The sequence below is a fragment of the Cimex lectularius genome, unplaced genomic scaffold (assembly GCF_000648675.2).
Source record: "Cimex lectularius strain Harlan isolate CLEC.00 unplaced genomic scaffold, Clec_2.1 scaffold297, whole genome shotgun sequence".
Lineage (NCBI taxonomy): Eukaryota > Metazoa > Arthropoda > Insecta > Hemiptera > Cimicidae > Cimex > Cimex lectularius.
In genome coordinates, this window is record NW_019392866.1 from 176,492 (window position 1) to 197,808 (window position 21,317).

The 21,317-nt window shown below is 36.1% G+C and overlaps 1 protein-coding gene across 3 annotated transcripts in view; it reads left to right on the forward strand.

Moving 5' to 3' along the window:
• Window positions 1-21,317, forward strand: part of LOC106665260 (rho guanine nucleotide exchange factor 17) — a 72,763-nt gene that overhangs the window by 2,743 nt on the left and 48,703 nt on the right. Inside the window, exons 3-4 of one of the 3 annotated variants that reach the window (XM_014391569.2) lie at window positions 2,874-2,997; window positions 3,059-3,164. The gene's annotated coding sequence lies outside the window, so the exon portion shown is untranslated. Of the gene's footprint in view, window positions 1-2,873; window positions 2,998-3,058; window positions 3,165-19,873; window positions 20,278-21,317 lie in introns of those variants that run through there. The other 2 variants (XM_014391568.2, XM_024228861.1) reach the window with 2 other exon arrangements.

Here is a 21,317-nt window from a genome sequence, read left to right on the forward strand (position 1 = left end):
AAGAATGAGCTATCTCCCTAACCCTTTCAGGACTGATAGTCGATTCCCTGGCGCATACTTATAAAATTTAAACTTTGGAAGATCTTTGAAGAATTTTGAGCGATACAGCTTGGCAAATTTCACAAAAACCGCATCATTTAATAAGCTTTCGAATGGTAGGTTTTGTCGGATCGGTACATTCTTGTTTCGAGGAGTATGATCAAATCAAAACCCCCAAAAAAGTGTAATCATGGAAAAATCAAGGTTTAGAAAAATGTATAAAATTTTACGAATGATTTATTTTGCTATTCTTTTGCCAATTTTTCTTCTTCCTTCATTTTCTCCCCTCCAATAATTAATTAATTGTTATTTGCCTTGGATTATTCATCTGCTAGATATAAACTGACAAAATAACCCATTGAATTATTAATTTTTTAATCCACGACTGGGCGACACATATTACTTAAAAATGCTTCTACTTGCAATACTGAGCCGGAAACAATGAAATCACATCCTCACTAATTATTCATTTTACCTAGTTTATTTTCCTGACTGTATAATTTTTTAGAACATTTTAATTAGTACAACACGAAATGAAAATAAATAAAATATTGTTTTTAAATTCTATAGAGAACTTTCTTTTGACATCGTTCATGGCTATCTGCAGGATTTTCTTTATCTTTACAACAGCAAACCTCTGAATTTATGTCTCTTCCTCCTTATTAAAAAATATATATTATTACATAACCAATAATATTATCTACTGATGAAATCTCCGGTTGGTGAAGAACAAAAACAATTTAAGGATATACAAATGTTAATTTAAAGGAAGAAAAGTGGCCAATTTGTTAAAAAAAGAACATCCTGTCAGGAAAATTGCATATTCAAGTAGAAATAAAAATCAAACAAAGTTTTAGATCAGTTTCAGACGTTTGATATTAAACATCTTGGCCGTCAACACTGAACTAACCTAATACAAGTCTTTACTGCGACCACTTTGGACATATGAAGTGGAACTGTGGGTGTGCCAAGCCATCTAACATCCAGCGTATCTATCCTTCCAAACAAAAGTTCTCAGGCAGATCTTCAAAGATCTTTACTGTGCCACTAACCTCACATCCCATAACGACCTCAACATTCCTTTTGCCGGTTCGTTCCCAAAAGTTTCGCACCAATCTGTCAATCCATCACATCCTATTGTTCGAGCCCTCTCTACACATTCTCATATCCGTCATATCAACTTAATCAACGATGGTCTCTAGACCTCCTTGTTCCTTAATCCCTCACGCTGGATGCTGTTGTCCCCTGGCGTCCTCCGGATGCAGCGCTGGCATTAGTGTTAGTGCTGTGGCCATATGAAAAAAAGTTTTGTGATCACATTTGTGGCACATTATTTTCGTTACCTACTCTCGCTGGGTCAGTTGTTAGACCGAGACGAGATCGGTAATGATCAAATTACAGGTTCATCCCCCTACAGGTCACAGGAGGAAATCTCACAAAAATCATCATACAATCAGCTTATTCTTGCTGGTTTTGTTTGCCAAGCACATTCTTCCATCTTGAGCGGTTGGTCGGTGCACTATTTGTTTGGTTCATCCTTCCATCTAATTGACACAATAACGAAACCCAATTAACATAATAACGCACAGGCCAGCTACTTAAAATGGACCAGGGAGAATTACCCGACCTGCAAGGGAGACGATTAATCTACATCCTTAAAATAATTTTTTAAATTTGCCTTGCAAACCAAATGACTGGGCTACAGTTAGTTACGAACAATAGTTACCATATTTCAGCTAGTATATATGATGTTGTAACATGCGAGCTAATATAATTATTGAGAGCTGGTCTTTTTAGATCTGTTGGTTAAAGAACTGTTGTTGGCAATTTTGGAGTGTCTATCTTAGCTGGTTTGATCTGTCAGACACGTTTGGGCCCCTCGTTATCTTCAGTAATTGGTCTACATTGTAAAAAGCTGAAACGCGACTACCGGACCAAAACAGCACGGATAGGAATACCAAAATGATCAGAAACAGCAAAAAATAATCGGTGACAACACCATATACTTTTTCTCATAGTATCGTAGGTAGTAGAAGGAGGGCAATGGCTATTCGAAAGTATTGAAGTGTGGGTGGAAAGGGATACTTATATCCAGGCTGACGTAAATGTATTGACACATTTTACGAAGGATCTTTGCCTGTCGAGATTTAATGGAACAATGGAGGATCGGATGAACTTCAAGAGTACAAAAGCCCATCGGTACATAGTTTGATGAAATGTGAAAAACGCTTCGCTTCGGCCTTTTATGCCCAGCGTGTTAGTTCGAATTCGTCCATAAAAATCACAGATTGGAGGTGTGAAGCAGAAAAGGAAGAGCAATTAGTCGAAGAATGCATGTAAATTTATTAAGATAAATTTTATTGTCTACCTCTTATTGAGTTTTTCAAAGTAATTTGAGATCGGGATGTGGAGTCCACATATATATAAATGGGAGTTGTGCTGTCAGCAAAGCGTGTATTTAACGATTTGAAGTCCGACTATGTTAGATATAAATAAAATAATGGATAGGGGCCGTATATTGAAAAGATGAGAGGTCATGACCCGGCAAAATTGGAAATGTACGTTGATGATGTATGATTTCAGGATAAAGAGGAAAGCAGGACGGTCTTTAACATAAAAGAAAACAAAATGAGGAAGTGTTGTGAATTAAATTTGACCAATAAAGACATTTCTAAAAATGTAAATAACATTTAACTTTAAATAGCTTTATTCTCGGAGGCAAGATATTTCATTTCGATTCTCTGTGCCGTGTCGTTAAAGTCTCCCAAATTCAAACTTAATCCGAAAAGGCGGCCTGTGTAGAGCAATCTTTGAAATTTTGCAAATTGTTTCAGCGGATGGTGAAAAGGCGATGACCCCGGTTTGTTGGTGGGGCGGGCGGCCACCGGGCAATCGTCTTCTCGCGTCCCTCCGACCGGAGGCCGGGATCCGTCGAGTCTCGCTAGTCTGCGGCCGGAGGTGCGTCAATCTTTACCATTTCCACGATGTTGAATTAAAATGATAATTAGTTTATTGATAGGGCATTGTTGTGGACGCATTGTTGCCAGTTCCCCCACGCCTCGGCAACGCCGACCACCGCAGGCAACAGACTCGACCAGTCGTCGTCCAACACTCGCATCATCCAGGTAAACAAAATCACTTCTCTACTTTTTTATTGTCGTCGCCGAGTCGGAGAAAGAGGTGACTTTATCGACCTTTTTGTCCAACGACAGCGAAGCTGAAACGTCGCGATACCAACAGCCAGATAAGCACATCCTTCTCTCCGTTAATGACAAGAATAAAATTCGGTGATATCTTCACCTATCAGTGTTCTCCCCCAGTATTCATATTTCTTATTTGGTTTTTACTTTATTGTCTGCCTCTCAACATGAAAAATACTCTTAGACACTCTAGACTACCTCTATTGAAACATCAGAAAAATCAACGAAGCTAACAGCCAAAGACACATAAATAACATTAATTAAACATTAAGTTCAAATATAAAATCTTTCGAAGGCAATCGTGACAATAAATTTTGATCAATATTAATCTTTTAAATGACGCTGGCCCTGCTAGAATAGGATGAAGTCTGTACGCTCTTCCTTTAAAACAAATAACACCCTCAAATTTACTAATAAATCCAATCAAATCATACATAAATTGAAATCAAATTCAGAATTCAGAAAAAAAATTCAAAAATCCTGCCGAAATCTTTAGGAATTTCAATCTACACATTTTACACAACAGAATCGTTGACTCCAGACATGAAAAAACCTCAGTTGGGGGCAGTTTTGTACCAACAGTTTGCTAGATGTTTGTTACGCTGGTATTGAATTTATTAATAAAAATATGAATTTATAATTACTTTGGTCGAATAATTAATATGTATATTAGAGTATCAAAGTTTATGTACATGTTAATTAACGTTGTCGTAAACAAATAGAGATTTTCAGAAACGAGTATGACACTCTCAGTCAGAGTTTTCATTTTTCTATTCTTTTAAAAACTGTTCATATAAGAAAAAAATGAATGCTTTTGCAAGCAATACGAAATCTTTACAATAAACAATTCTGTTCCTATCCGCTACACTGTATTATTCATACTTTATCACAGTTGCACCCTACTGTACAACGTTTTGTACATTTGTCACTTAATGTATTGTGTATGCACCTACTTTCTATCCACGATTCGCTTTCTTAAAAAATTGATAGGTTGGACATTTCTTTTATTTAAATACACATAATAGTAACCATTAGGTTGACCCCAAAAGCAAGAAATTCTATAAAAGTATTATAAATACAAAATTGAACATTGATTTGCACGTTATAGAAACTGTATTATGTCCAGCGATAATACATGCTTTTACCTTTGTAAATAATTTAAAAATTGTAATGTAACCAAAACAGCAAATAATAAGACATTTATCTATCTAGGTATTTTAAGCGTAGTGACATTAAGAAAGAGAGATTGAGAGAGTGAAAGAGATAGAATCGTGAGATGCAGGGTCAGTGAGAGTGAGAACAAGCGTATAGAGATGGTTAGAGAGAATGATAATATACATACACCTAAAACAGGGAGAGGGCGAGAGAGAGAGAGAGAGAGAGAGAGAGAAAGAGAGAGAGAATGAGAGAGACGGAGAGAGAGTGAGAGACAGAGAGGGAATGAGAGATAGAGAGGGAAGGATAAATAATGGGAGTGCGATAATAAAGAAAGACTTTGTAAGTGTGGTAGATAGATAGATAGAGAGAGAGAGAGAGAGACAGAGAGATAGATAAATAGATAGTAAGATGGATAGATAGATAGACATATTGAGAGTTTGATAGAAAAATAAATAGTAAGTTATATGGATTAAGAGAAAAAGATTGATAGAGATAGATCGTTAGATAGATAGAGAGGGGTGATGAATAGAGAAAGAGAGAGAAAGATAGGGAGAGAGAGAGAGAGAGAGAGAGTTTGAGCGATTGATTGATAGAGAGGTGGATAGGTAAAGAAAGATTAAGAGAGTGTGAGACAGTGAGGTATATAGATAAAAAGATATATTAGATAGATGTAGATATGTGGAGATAGATAGATAGATAGATAGATAGATAGATAGATAGATAGATAGATAGATAGATAGATAGATAGATAGAGAGAGAGAGAGAGAGAAAGAGATAAAGAGAGAGAAAATGAGAGATGATAGGATGTGATCAAAAAAGTTAGCGTGAGATTAAGTTACAGTTTGATAGGATGGGGGCGCGAGAAAGAGAATCAGAGAGAAGTGGATATGGCAATAGAGAGAATGTTATAGAGAAACGATTTGACGGACTCTCACCACTTATTACTTTAAATTCGGCTAACATAATCCGATTCACATGTTTTTCATAATTTATAATAAAATTTGCTCATAATTTCTTAGTTTCCGTCCTAGAAAAGTCAGTCTCTGAAAAACTGCTTTCTTAAAAAACGCTTAGAGCATGTGAGGATAATCGGAGCCGGTGAAAGAACCCGAGCCCATAACTAATCCGGGACACGCTCGGCGAACAAATGGTGAACATTCTGAAATATGAACGCATTTGTCGTGGTTTCATTTTGTCATCTTTATTCACATCGCCCCACTCACTGAATACGGGAAAGTCTAAGTTCCTGGAAGCGTTTCGGACCGAGGATTTCACCCAGGAGGACATTGGCGATCCGCAATCAATGGCTTTAAGATACTCCTCGCGGAACGGCGATTTGGATTATCGGGGAAAAATTGAATTTTGTTTCCCTTTTAACATTGAAAATGAATCAATTTTTTCCATTGACACTGAAAACCAGATTATAAACAAGTGCATATATTAATTAACTAAAAATTAGTTGACTTTATGAAAAGTTTTACTTTTCAAATTATTCGGGGGATCAACTTTAAAGGCTTATAAATTGTAGTCTTTCACTTAATAAATAACCCGAAAATTGGGCTATAAAAGGACATTAAAAAACAGAGCATCGGATATTTATTATTTATATTTTCACGTACATTTTTCTCTTTCTTCTCAGGGAACGTTATAATAAATTAAACTCTGCCTATTGTCGTTTTTTTTAAGGGGGTGGGCGATTTGTTGAATTCTAATAATGTAAAATATATCATGATGAACGCCACGATGTACCGATGGAGTCACGTCTGACTTTCAGAACTCGTCTGTGTTGAGCCCACATCACGCATTAGATAGACATATCTGCTTCTAAACGTGAACAAACGAATACAACTGCTTTTTGAAAAAAAAAATCTAACCGAGTAAATACACTACGAAAAGGACACTCGTATTTTGTTGTTTAGTTCAAACTACATGTGTTTTTATCGTTATATTAAGTAGAACTTACTTATTTTGAGGTAAACCAAATCAAAAGAGATCAGAAATTCATCAGTTTTATTAAAAATTATTTAATTATGATGGCGTGAATGAAATTTCATCAAAACACCGGAAAATCATTTAGTGATAGTTTAAAATTTAACTAATCATTTATTACCTAGTAAATTGCTCTTAAGCGTATTACCTCCTCTTGCCTCGTGGAGAGCATTAAGTCTTCTAGGCGTCGAATCGATCGTCGATCGGATTTCGTCTTGTGAAACAGAATCCCTGGCCAATTCATTGTGATATTTCCTACATCCTCCAAGTAATGGGTGACACTCGAGCCGCATACGGTCGATCATTATCATGCGTTAGGCTCATACATGGAGCGAATAGGGCCACAGTTTCCATAAGAACTTATTCAATGTGCCTTAGTGCCGTGAAAGATCCATTCTGTATGATAATCAGTTCGGTACGGCCATAGTCGTTGATTTCACCCCATATCAAAACTGGGTATGTTTCGTAAGGTGACATGAAGCAATGCTTTCAATTCTCATTGTCTCATCTGATTGCCACAATCCAAACCGGCACTTATCTGAGAAGAGAACAACCCCTTGTACAAATGTCCAAGCATAATGCGATTTGCGTAGTCGCGTTTCTACTCGATGCCGCTCCAGTTGTAGAGAACCTTTGCGGGACGTCTAGTGACTATGCTATTCTCACGAAGCCTTCTGATGACTGTTTTAGAGCTCATCCTTACATTACGGAACGTTTGGAGTTGACTGTCTATCAACCATGCCGTTAAATGACGTCCGTAATGCGGTAAGAGCAATAAAACCATCGTCTCTAGCTGTGATACTATTGCGGTCGACCTCTGCCTTCTCTTAGTACAAAGTTGGCTCCGGAAAGAATAAAATTGAAACGATTTTTATTATTTTTAATCCAGAGAGTTTAAAAGGATTAGTTAAAATTTTATAATTTTTAAAAAATAATTTATTACAGTATGCAATCTTTGTTTACAATATGTAATTCGGTGAACATAGATATATTTACGTTGTAGAGAGGAAATAATCAATATTATTCTTCCATTCACTTCACTGAACAAACTTCACTGCCTACTCCTCAGAAAGGAGGTCGCGGGATCATTTTCTCTCTGGGCGCCTTAGGATTATATGGATGGGTTCTGTTGGACAAAGCTTGGGCGAGACTATTCGGGTGATGGGAGAGATTTTAGGAATTATGTATTGGATAAATGGGATTTTTAGTTCGTTGTGGAGGGTGGTATTGGAGACGTAGATAATATATTATATTTATAATTGATCTAAGGACTTTAGGCTGAAAATAATGGAGGCGTTGGATGTTTAACACTTAACGGTGCCCCACAGTTCTATCCCGTATGTCCAAATTGGTTGTAGTAGCGTTTTGTAAATTGTAAGTTTTTTCGTTGATAGCTTGGATTGTCGTCCTATTAGTTTGTAGCGTAAGCTGTAGCGTCGTTTTAAGTCTCGTCGTTATGTTGATTCCACGTTTAGCGTGAGTCTAGGTGAAACCGAACGTAACTAACGTAGTCGAATTTGGCGATAGGAACGCTGAGAGGAGATTTGCTTCGGAATGACATAGACGCACTTGCTTTCATTTATCTTCATTTTCCATTGTTTACACCAATATGCTATACTTGTGATATATTCCCTCAGAAATTCCGAAACAACAGCAGGATCGGGGTAAGAGGATAGCACTGCTGTGTCATCGGCAAAAGTTGGAAGGAGGTAGATTTAATGGGAACATCTGCAGTATAAAGATTGGTATAAAGTATAAGAAGTGGGCCGAGCACAATGCCCTGCCAGAGACTCCCATGGCCAGAGGGTAGTGTTCGGAGTAATTAGATTCTTTTCGGACCTGAAAGAACTTCTCTTTTAGATAAGAGCGGAGAATTAAGTAGAGGGTATTTCGAAGGACATACTTTGCACAGGAGACCTTGTGCCACAATCGAACACTTGTGGCACATCAAGGAAGTCAAAAAAGACATACAACATTCTTTGCGTTCGAGGAAGGATGATCTGAGGTCTACAACTATAAATGTAAACAACAATTGATTAATGTTTTGTTTACGTTTTACGTCAATTTTTAATCTTTATACCTAGTTATTATGGAAAATAAATAAATTTTATCGGGGTTATATATATATATATATATTTGTCTTTGAGGTATTTTGTAATTTAGAACTGATCTAATTGCCTTTCAGCGACGGCTTAAAGCGGTAAATTCCGATTTACGTAATAGGCCGTTGTGTATAGCTAACGATTACAAAACCTTCTCCCTCACTATAATTTAGTTTGATTTTATTTTCGAAATAAGTGCGCATCAGCCTTGGAGGCACTCTGGACTTTTTTCTTCCCCATTTTAAAACACTTTAATGTGAATATACAGGTACTAGAACCTATCCCGTCGAGGTCCCCAATCGTGTTTCGAATTCGACCGATTTCAGAGATTGCTGTTGACAGCCGCTCAATACTCTGAATCCCTGTTGACATCCCTCCTTGAAATCTCGATCCGCAATTGTGCCAGTTCCACTACAGTCGATGTAAAAGTAACAATACCGTTTGAGTAAAAACTAATTTTATCTCTTTTATCCATTTATACTTTCATACTATGCAAACTTTATTTACAAATACTGAAACGTAATGCTTCTAATCTAGTAAGTTGGCCGTTTCCGGTCGTCTTGGTCTGCCTATCCTCGCTGGCTTAATCTGACAGACGCGTTACGACTTTTCGCCAGATTCATTTCCAGGTTTATGTGTTATTTTGCAAGTCGTGTCCTTTTTATTAGCACAGAAGTTATCAACACATGATAGAAAATTCAGTTTTGCAAATTATCAAACAAAACAACCTCGAACCCTCATAAATACAGACAAGTTAGAAAGAAATACCTGTCGTACAGAAAAGTCGGAAAATTGACATATTTATAAATTTAGAAATGTAAAAGCTACACTAAGAACTTATGTAAAAGAAAATCAAAGGCACGCACGTATTATTTACTCCATTTAAAACGACATAAATAAAACCCGAAGAATGCAATAACCGATCAGAAAAAAAGAGAAAAATTTCCACAATTAATCTGTGAAAGATAATGGCAAATTAATTACAAATTATTAAGTTAAATATTGATCACATCCTCAATTATGTCTAACAACGTATAAAGCATTAATTCCGTCTCGCCTGTAGTACGGACTTATTTTCTTTTCTGACACTGCTAAATCATATTTCAGAAATAATGTAAATTTTGGACCAAGTATACTTTATGTTAGTGTGAAATACTTGGTTCAAAATGTATATTTTTATTTATTTTTCTTACGGTCTTTATTGGTTAGTTAATGATTATTTCACTCAACACGACACACAAGAATGACACAACTACGCAGAAAACAAACACTTTGAGCTCTGAAGATTATCTCAATAAAGATGGAAACGTTGGCACGATAAAGAAAATATTTTTCTAAAACCTAAGTCACACCAGACCGCATCTCATGATCTACAAATAATCATTTATATTATTTACATCTGTATTGCATATGTTTCGTAATTCACCCAAGCCCTGAAGACGACCCGAATAAAAATCGAAACGTCCGTAAAAAATGAGAAAGGTGTTTTCCTAAAATACCTCATTCCTGATCGATCTCACGACTTCAATTATTGAACAACCGGTCCTAAAAAACACACACTTGAGAATGTTAGACCAAGTACAGTACAGACCGATTAGCGTTTCGTTGAGCTTAATAATGAACATAGCTTCTTTACCACTCTTGGTTGAAGCTGTAAATCCTCCACCCAACTGATTCGAAGAGAATTCTTCCCTTGGAGATACTTATGGAGTACAATGGCTAGCCCGTGTCATGCAATACACGATCAACAGTTGCTGACAGGTTTTGCCCGACGTCTTAGAGTATATCGAGTCGTTTTCAAATGTTAAGCACCTAAGACTTAGCCGACCTACCTTTCACGTGACTTAAAAAGTGAATTAGACTTACTCAATATCATTGTGCCTGTGGAGGTCTGATGGATGGATCAAAACCTATCGACTGTATGGAGCAGCTAAAAGCCTAGCTAAAGATTCTCAATTCCCAGCCGAAAGCATAACAATCCGCGAAATCTAACGATATGAATGTCATCGTGTAAAGAGATAGTGATTTGGCCTGATAGTCAATGTCCTTTGTTCACTGAAATTCAACAAGCAACTTCGAAACCCTATTTTACAAGACATTCGTAAACTTACATTGATTATTAAGTATAAGGGTATAGACAAATAATACGCGGATTTGGTTCCTCATGTGAATCAATTATAAAAATAAGGTGGCAACAATTATACGACCAATTGAACCATTAAGGTCAATTATTTCGCAGAGGCTCAACCAAGGATACCCTCCAGACCGTGGTTCGGGAAGATAACCGGCCTCGTCGGTTCTTCACTACCATATACACGCTCCGTTTTAGTCACAATAAACAACTATACCACATGCCAAAAATCGGATTAGTTGACTCAAGCACCTGCCCGTGGGATAATCGATCTATAGCCTATCATATCTTTCTATCATGCCCCTACGCCTCACGAGGCAGACAAGCGTTGTTTGAGGTGGTTGTGAAGAATGGAATACCACGGTGTGTCGGACTCCGTTTTCTTTATTTCTTACACGAGTATGTTTGTTCTTATTATATGTTTTGATGGCGTCTTAGACCAAACACTGATAAGGGAACTGTTGTGTATGTCATTCAAGAACAAACAAAACACAACAAACAGCCACTACTGAAGTTGGTGAAAACTGCGAGAATAGACAGACCAAAACAATCGGAAACGACCAAGCTACAAGATTAAAATTTTTACGTTTATCTATTTGTAAATAAAGTTTGCCAAGTACGAAAGTATAAATGGATAAAAGAGATCAAATTAGTTTTTACTCAAGCGGTATTTTTATTTTTACATCTTCTGTAGTGGAATTTGCACAAATGTGGATCGAGGTTTCAAGGAAGGATGTCAAGAGGGATTCAGAGTATAGAACGGCTATAATCTCTGAAATCGGTCGAAATCGAATCGTTTTCAGCCATCTTCAGTGATTGGTTTGAAGTTTGAAGGGGCAATGTAACAACGTAAGTTAAGGAGAGAAGTGGACGACAAAGACGATCGGAAATGACCAACTACATCCATTATTTTACAATTAATTATAAAGGATACAACGAATAAGAAAACAGACTAACCTTGAACATGGTAAAATGCCAAAACGAGTTTGACACACAGAACAGAAATATAAAAAGACAAGGATCATCACAGATGAACTAGATACATGGTCATTAACTAGCAGAAGCAAAACCAGCTTGTGTTAAAGTAAATCACTAAACAGGTTGGAAAAAAAGTGGATGAAAAGGTGAACTTACAGAAGCAAATCGATTATTGGTAATATTGTTGTATATTGGTAATACATGTTCATTCTAAATGGTTGGTGGTATGATTAAAATAGGTGGCAAATCGGAAAAGCTGTTATATTTTTAATAACAATATTATACTGCCTTGTTACTTTGTTATTCTTTTCCAACTTAATTATGTTTTGCCGCTCAGTGCTGGTTTATTAAAAAAAAGGTCTGCTGATGGAGCAGAAAGAAACATTTTGCGCTATGATGAAGATGTTATTAGCGAATGATGTCAGATGTGATTTTCCAAGTTTAGAAAAGACTTGGATGTAGAACTTTTAGCCGTAATCGAAAAATTATCCAAGAGATATTAATTAAGAAGTTACAGGAGAGCTTGCCGACTTTACGTTTCCTATTTCGGTTGCACACTCGTTAACCGGCGGATGTTTAATAGATTATGTTTCGATTTTAAACAATGACTACATTTATTGGAAGACACGTGGATTCAATCAGGATATACAAGTATGTCTACGTCGCGTATTTGAGTTAGATTGCAAATGTTGTTTGTTGTTGTAAACTTACAGTGAAGGTTTCTTCCATTGGAACAAAACACACATGTCTAAATAGACCATTATCGCGTTTTCAAAGGTCGAAAGAAAGTAATCCACATAAATAACAGAAGGTGTAATAAGGTTTCTTCGGACTGCTGACTCAGAACCACACTCGGGTCTTATTGTGGCTATGGACCTTGAATTATATTCAACCCGAGAAGATTTGAACATCGTAGGAGCATTAAGGGCAAATATGTTGCCAAATTTTCAATTGTTTCTTGTTTATATGTGCATTTTGGTGTATATGTACTCTGATATAGCGAGGTCATGACACATCATCATTGCTAATACACCCCGCAGAACTGAAGAAGTTGTTCCATGGTCGTTTCCGATGATTTGGTCCGCCTAACTTCGTTTTGATATTTCAGACAGCTTGCCGGCATTTTACCAATTTCAGTATTAAGTTGGTGAAGTCTGAAGGAACGAAGTCAGGACAGCACGGCAACTCTGAAAGGCGTTGTTTTGTTGAAATCTTTACTTCGCCCAACTCATCAAAAAATACTCAAAACTCACACCCTCCATGAAAGTTGGCGAAATGCCGAAAAGGCGTCCGAACGACCAAAACGATAAGCCGACATTTAGTGTGAGAAATGCCCAAATGTAAAAATATAAATGATGATGTTTTGGATGAATGTGTGAAGTTCTAAGATATCTCCTTGAGGCCTGTATCTAGGTCATTTCTGATCGTTTTGAGCTTGTGAAATCTGAAAGAGTGAGGTCTAAACGTCAACACCAGCATTATCCGAAACTAGGCTTAAAACTGTCAAGAGTTGAAACAATAGTGAGATTTTTCACAAAAGCCAAACACGGAGATGGCGAGAAGTCAGAAACGCGACAGATAGCCAAAACAGTGAGTTGTGAGTAAAAGCAGAGCGGGATTGTCAAAACAACCCCCCCCATGTTATCACCCTGCAGACATCAAGGAGGTGTGAGTTGACAATCGGTCTGCCTATCCTCATTGGTCTGTCTGACGCCATGCCGGCATTTCTCCAACTTCGGAGTTGGTGAAGTCCGAAGAAGCGAGGACTGGACTATATGGCGACTTCAGATTGTTTTGTCGTACACGACATTTCATCCTACTCATCAAGAAAACCTCAAAACTCAAATCCCGCTGGTGACCAAACCAGTGATAATAAGCAGAAATTTAGTTGAAAAAATGTGGGAAATGGAAAAAACTAGTGTTTTTGAAACAAGAGAAGTTGTAAGATGACCCCTGTATCTTGGTCGTTTCCAGTCAATCACTCCACAGACCTCAACAAAAATCTCAAAATCGTTGTAGATGATGCCTTGATAACAAAAAAATAAAATAAAAGTTGTTTATAAATAAATAACCCTAACAATTAAAACATACAGGATATTTTGAACTTTTACAACCATTTAAACCTTCACTCATTTTGTGATTTTTGACTCAACACAACTCAGTAATTTTGTAATGTATCAGCGTTATTATTAGATTTGAAATGTTTTAGTATACATTCCGTTTAAAAAAAAAAAAAAAAAAAAAAAAAAAAAAAGACACTTCCGTATTATATGCATCGTAAATAATGCAATTGTTTAAAATTATATCATTGTATATATTAGATTTTGATAAATTGATTGAACCGAGTTGGAAGCAATTTTCGCTCTTTGCATATATGCGGTATACAATGCAAATTTACGCGCAGGCTTATTAATTCATTGAAACTTCGTCATCCTCAAACAAAGGAGCTTAAGCTAACCGAGATCGAAAAGATTAACAGGATGTGGGAGGAAAGGCATGAAGAGCGCCTGTGGTGTTCCGTCAAGAGAGGGTACACTACGAATATGATTGCCCGTAAGAAAATATCTTTATCTTATTAAAGATCATAATAACGTTTAATACCTTAATCTTAATATCGATCCGGTACAATTTGTCGTCTTGATTGTTTTCGGCATTTTAAAAGTTGCTTCAATAAATTTACATAACAGAATAATTTATCCAGGAAATTGTGTTTGCTGAAAGTTTTAATATTTTCAGACTTTTTAATTTTCGTTATCTTTTGAAAAAATACATTGAAAACAAAACATTGACAACTCTACGTGCATTGATTATGTACTTTGTCGTCTTGAACAATCGTTTATAGGGGCGTCGGTGGCTGCAACGGTTTAGGCGTATCACTGTAAGGTAAAGGTCCCGGGTTCGAATCCAGCGGCCCTGCATTCGAACCCGACATACAAAACACCGGCACCCCGAGGGTTGATATAACCTCTGCTGTTGCGAAACGTCAACAATCGTTTATAGATGAAGACGAAGCGGTTAATAATCATTCGAACTTAAATTTACGAAAAGTAATTTTAAAACAAAAATTAGTACCATTTATTAATTATTATTATTAATTTAAAGACTTGACTATCACTGAAACTGACTTCAAACTATAATTTGAAATATACATAAAACCAACAGCGACCGACATCATACGAGTCGATTCAAATCACCCCGACCGACAAAAAATTGTATCAAAAATACAGGGCAGACAGTCTGAAAACAGTACCATAAGAAATAAACATACTAAAAAACCAATTGTATGCAATAACATCTGCAATATAAGGAATCAATAAAATAACGAATGAAGGCAAATACGACATAATATGCGAAAAAGTCCGGACGAAAAATAAAAATACAGAACGAAAAACGAATACGATTTTTTAGACAGAATGAGGGACAATCAAACTATACTGTAGGGAAATACCTCAGATGTTAAACCATCAAGAATTGTCAGAAATGCAGACAAGCATGAAATACTACACAACGTGCAAAAAAAAAAAAAAAGTCGAAAAATGAACATATTTTAAAACTCAAGCGGGATTCGAACCCACGACCTTCGGCTGGGCACAAAAGAAATTTGTGTATCCCGCCCAAAACCATATTAAAAAACTCAAGACTTAATCCAGCGAAAGCTCCCGCCAACAAAGATAACGCCTACACACGCACGCCACCCCTAACGACCTTATAAATTAAACTCACACGGGGGCACTCTCGACACGACACGCAAGAATGGCACAATTTCACAGAAGACAAACACTTTGAGCCCTGAAGATGATCTCAATAAAGAGCGAAACGTTGGCATGATAAAGAAAATGTTTTTCTGAAACCTACATCACACCAGACCGCATCTCACGATTTCTAAATAAATAATGAAACTTTATTTAACTAACTCAAATATCTAATCAGAAAATTGTTGTTTATTGAAATTGTTAACCTTTTCAAACCTTTAAATTTTCTTTATGTTTTGACAAAATCGACTTAAAACCAAAAGTACTTCTAATTGGTCTCAAATGATTATAATTTGTAAGCCATTAAACAACAACAATTTACAACTTACAGCTTGATCAATAAAAATTAATGCTTCAAGGTCAATTAGTAGATAAACTCTACTAACAATCGCCCCAAATAAAAGAAACATTAAATCAATTTTATATTTTAAAACATTACATTATTCATTAAAGCCAGGTACATAATAACATTTAAACTCAGGTCTGACCAAAAAAAAATCTTCGAACATACTGGCTTGTCTTAATTTCTATTTATTGACTTCCTTTTTGTATTTTCGCATACTTTATTTACTAGCATGCCAAACACGAACTGCTCTGTTTTTCAGTTTTATGAATGACATTTCAATAAATTTACGTAATTTATAGAATAATCTAGCCAGGTACTCGTGGGAATTTAAATTTTAACCTTTTTCAGGCCTTTAAATTGTCCTTATTCTTTGAAAAATCCTCTTAACACCAAAAATGCTTTTGGTACCATTTTATTCTCTACTAACAGACAAAAATTTTCTTAGAATGGAAATATCGAAACAATTAATTAAAACAAGAGGGGCCGCAACGGCATTGACACGGCGTTCATCACTGTAAGGTAAAGATCCAGGGTTCGAATACAGCCGCACTACATTCGAACCCAATATATTTACCAATGGTCTTGTTTTTCAAAATCACCGGCATCCCGGGGTTGATATGGCCTCTGCTGTTGTGAAAAAAATTATTAAAACAATATTACATTCGATAAAACCTTACATTATTCATAAAAATCATATTTTCAAATGAATACTCATAATTTACAAAAAATCTTTTAACATATAGGATTGTCTTCGATTTCTATTTATTTTATATTTATATTCAAGTACTGTATCTGTTAAAAAAAATCAAAGAAAACTACATTAAAGTGAAATATTTTGCCTTTTCAGATCTATGCTTGCAAAAAATTCTTTTCTAAAAAAAATAAAAAATATTAAAACAAAAATACTTCCGCTGGCGTCTCGGTGCTTTCGAACAGTTAGTGAAATGCTAAAAGTCTGCTGCCGCAGCTATTCGCTACTACCGCACAATAAGCAATCCGCGAGTGAACTCTGCAAAATCAAAGTTGTGTTATAGATAGTGGGCTAACGGAGTTATTATTATTTACGTTTACTTCTGCCTACTTTTCATAATCTGACTTTGCCCGTCAAACCACGGTAGGATAAAGTTTTACTTTAACATTTTAAGTTCACTCAAACCGTACACACTAAAATCTTATAATTAAAGAATTATTTAGTTTAAGTTTCGCTATCATCAGAAAAAATCTGAAGTAAATGAGTTGAGCTATTCGATCACATTCAATTAGACTCGCCCCATTTGTAATGTAAATAGAAAAACCAATAGGGTGAACCATTCCCATCGAGAATAGACCTGTAATAAAATATTAACAATATCTACTCGATTTGATCATGTACTTGCTAAAAAATATGTATGATTTAACGATTTATAGCGAAATTATCAAATTAGCAAAAATACAAATATGTTGTGATGGCAGACTTACCAGTAAACACTAGATTTTACTCGCTTTAAACGAAATGCCTCAAATGCAAAGGATTGTCGCAAAAAATTTAGCCATTCTTTTGATTGCACGAGACAAAAGAAAGTCCTTTGTCCGGAACAGAAAGTCCCTTGACGCAACAAGGCGTTAAAGTTGAAGACTTAGCGTCTAAGTTTAAAAAGCCAACAAAGTACGGACAAAAGGGATTCCAAAGTCGTCCTTCGTTCGGAAATTCCCATCAACATCAAGCTCGTTTCATAACTGTAAATCCTCAACTTGGAAAAAAATACATATTGTTAACCAATAAATTTTTAAAAATATCACTCTATAGGTTTTTTACAATCGATATATTAATCGAATTTTCATATGTAAGAATGGAACAACGTATATTTACATAAGCCACCATCCATAAGCTTTAAATAGTACTGTTTTGGAGATTTCCTGGGTATATCCCACACTTTGATCGGGTGCTTTGCTTTGTAAGGCTTTGCAGGGTAAAGCAATGAGCATACTTCCTTTTACATAATTTATTCTCAAATTCTAGCTCACCATACAATATTTCCAGGTTATGCAACGCACTTTTTCTCTTCAATTCATCCCGTTTTATGATCCTCTGGGAAACTTACTTGCTACACAACTTTACCCAACACATTAGAACTGACATATGCCAAAGATTCAGCAATCCTTATTGCCACCCACACTTATCATAAGAATATCATATTCTTCTACTTAAGAGAGCATCAAATAATAGGTACAAGCTGACTTTACCATACAAAAATATACATACAGCTCCATCGCTTGAGGCCTTATGAACTTGAAAAGTACAGGTCATCCGAGAACCCGTACGGGTTCCTCAGCAACATCAGAAGGCCTGGAACCATTCTACAAAAAATTCATAAAAAAGGAGCATTTGCCGAATGCATCACACTCCTAACTGGGGGAGCGAGCAACATCCCGTGACATGGTAGACAAAAACGGTTTTTTAGGAATTGATGGTTGGGATAAGGTATGTGGTTCAAAATGAGTTAGTCGTATCTCTTTTGCCAAGATTTCGGCTTTTTATTAAGCCTTCCTCAGGGACGGATACGTAATTAAAAACATAAATAGAAATAAAATCGGCACGCTCAGGTACTTCGGTCATTTTTCGTTTTTATGTTTTTACTTTATACAATATTAAGTTTTTAGAGTTTAATAAATAAATAATTTAATTAATAAATACCATTTACAGTAAATCGTAACCGTGACTCATTGCCTAAGAGGCCTCATAAAAACATGATAGTCTGGTTAGCGTTCACATTACCTCAGTGTACTCGACATTCTTCAGGGGAATTGGGAATAAACCCTTCCACTCTCGCTAATAAATTACATATGCACAGCACAAATCAATCATACTACCCCAGAGGACTCGGGGTATTTGAGGGATAAACCCCTCCATTCACGCAAATAAATACATTATTCGTTCCAAAGTTCGAGCCTACATCACATATATGAAGACTTTGTGTCTTCGTGATGATCTTTGTGATCTTATACACCTAGCTCATCACTGTAAGGTAAGGTCCCGAGTTCGAATCCAGCAGCCCTGCATTCGAACCCGACATACTTACAATGGGCCTTTTTTTCAAAAACATCGGCACCCCGAGGGTTGATTAACCTCTGCTGTTGTAAACCCTCGTAAAAAAATCCTATATACAATTTAAAATATTTATGATCCTGAGATATTGGAACAGCAATCTGTGCCTTCTGCCATGTCTCAAGGCCACATATAGTCATTCGGATGTTGTATATCTTTCTTTGCTGGCTTAGTTCTTTGCAGTCTCTTATCATATTCTCTACCATGATAAGTTCTCCAAACAACGGTCACCTACGTGGTCTCACCCTCCCCATTAGAAGGTGTCTTTATTTTAATTACGTAACAATTTTAGCCTGAAGAAATATAAATAGTTATATGAAGGTCTATCAATGTTTAAAAGACAAAAAGAAGTATAGTTTAATTTAATTTTAGTTCATGTTCATGATTTTTGTCATGGTTATGGCTGAAAACTAATGCAAAAAAATTTTGTTTCGAAAATTAAGAAAACTATTTTCCTATGGTGCCTCGAAATATGCATCACCCTAAACGTTTATATTTTTCACATGTTATATGTTTCACTTTGTATTCGAAATAAATAAAAGATTAAAAAAAAATACATTTCTTCCGTGTGTACATTATTGATGTGAAGACTGTTTAAGTCGCTCAGAGATCTCAAAGAGTAAATATTAACGCGCGATTTTATTTTTGTCCGTCTAAATAAATATTTGAAGGTTCGCATCCTTAGATCGGATAATCTTTAAGAATTTGCGGTTGGAAAGATTATAAAACGGGGCAAAGCTCAATAATTTGTCAATAGAATCGAGTTGCTTCTTTCAACCATCTATTTTGTGATATATTTGTTTATCAACTATTGATAAAGTGGCTTGTGTTTTGTTGGTGTTTTTCTGATTTGAGGTACTGTGAATGAAATGTATTTGCGTTCGAAGGTACTTAACGAGTCAAGCACGTGGGACGTATATGGAAATTGGCATGGGATCCCGATTGAAACGGACTTGACCGCACGCAAGAAACGTGGGACGAGTCGCATCTTAGCGTGCCTCCGTGTACGTCAGTCCCGAAAATATTTCGCAGAGCGCTCGCTATATATAAACAATGTACGAACGAAAAACGTTGGTGTGCGCCGGCGTGTTTCCTACTTAATTCTTATCTCTTTCTCTTTTTAACAGTCCAACTTTCGACTCACGGCCCGATGGGAAAATGGGAAATTGGAAAAACTCCGGCAGCTTCCGCCGTGTTCATCCTCACTTGAACGGAACCGCGGCCCTCGCGTTTCCCAGGCCGGACCTCGGATCGAGGTTAACAACATCGCTATAATTCTATTTACAAATCCTCCTCCTAATTCCGATACAAGTCCGCGGAGAGAGAAAATCACGACCGTCCGTCTACAGCTCTGCACGTGGTTTTTACCTGTCGGCCATCTAATAATACCCAACGCTCCTCAACGCCTCATTTGTTATGGACTTCGACCATAAGAAATACGGCGAAGACCAACTCTGATTCTCCTTTAATTTGTGCCAAAACCTCAACGCCATTAAGGTAGGAAGTGCAATTTACGTAAACCGATTTTCTTGAGAGGTCGTCGTCACAGCTACTTTTATGCTGTGCCGTTTTTGTTTGTTTACGCTGTTCGACCAGTTAAACGAATCAGCTTCAAGTACCGCTTCATTTCACTCCTTTACTAGATTTCAAACAATTTCTATTGCTCTTTGCAATGATTTACAAGATTCATTTGATCTCCTGAAAAAAAACTCTTACATCTCTAAATTGGGTACAATTTTAAATAGCGGCCATCCTGAAATTCCATGGTGGCAATAAACCATTTCTAATCAGTATAAACAAAACAAAACAATTTTTAAAGAAACCCTATAAGTGTTAAAAGTGATTTTTATTTATCTTTGCAAGCTTTTCTCAAATTGTCACATCTAGTTTAATCACATTGTGAAACAACGTTAATAAATTAAACGTTTAAAAAACATTTACAGTGCTGCAGTTGTACAGACAGTATATAGCTCTTTACTAATAAAAATATTAGATTTGAAACAAAAAGTGCATTATAACAACGATGTATGGTCGGTGCAAAGTTTGGATAAGTTATAATGTAAATGTTTGTTTCATATAAAAATAGCAATTATTGTGGCCAAAAATCCCGAAACATAAAGTTCAAAGGTAGTGAAAATGTAAAAATTAAATGTATTTCAATTGTAAACTCTGTACCATCTGAATAGAATTTTGCGTCTTTATTATTAAAAAATTCTATAAAATCTATTTTCTAACGACTTTTGATTAGTATATGTTTTTATCTTGTAAAACGTTGTTCAGATGTCTGAAAAATATGGTAGTCAGTAGGCCGAGCGTTGTCGTGTAACTGAATCGGCCTTTTCAGATTGACCAAAGATGGCTTCAATAATGTCAATTCCTGGTGCATTGCTTCAGTTTGAGAGCAATACATTTCAGCATTGATTGTTTCACCAGGATTCAAGAAGCTGCAGTAAATCAGCCCAAATGAAGCCCCCCAAAGAGTCACCATCTCCTTTTTTGATGAGTTGTAGGTTTTGAAAAATGTTATGCTGCTTCTC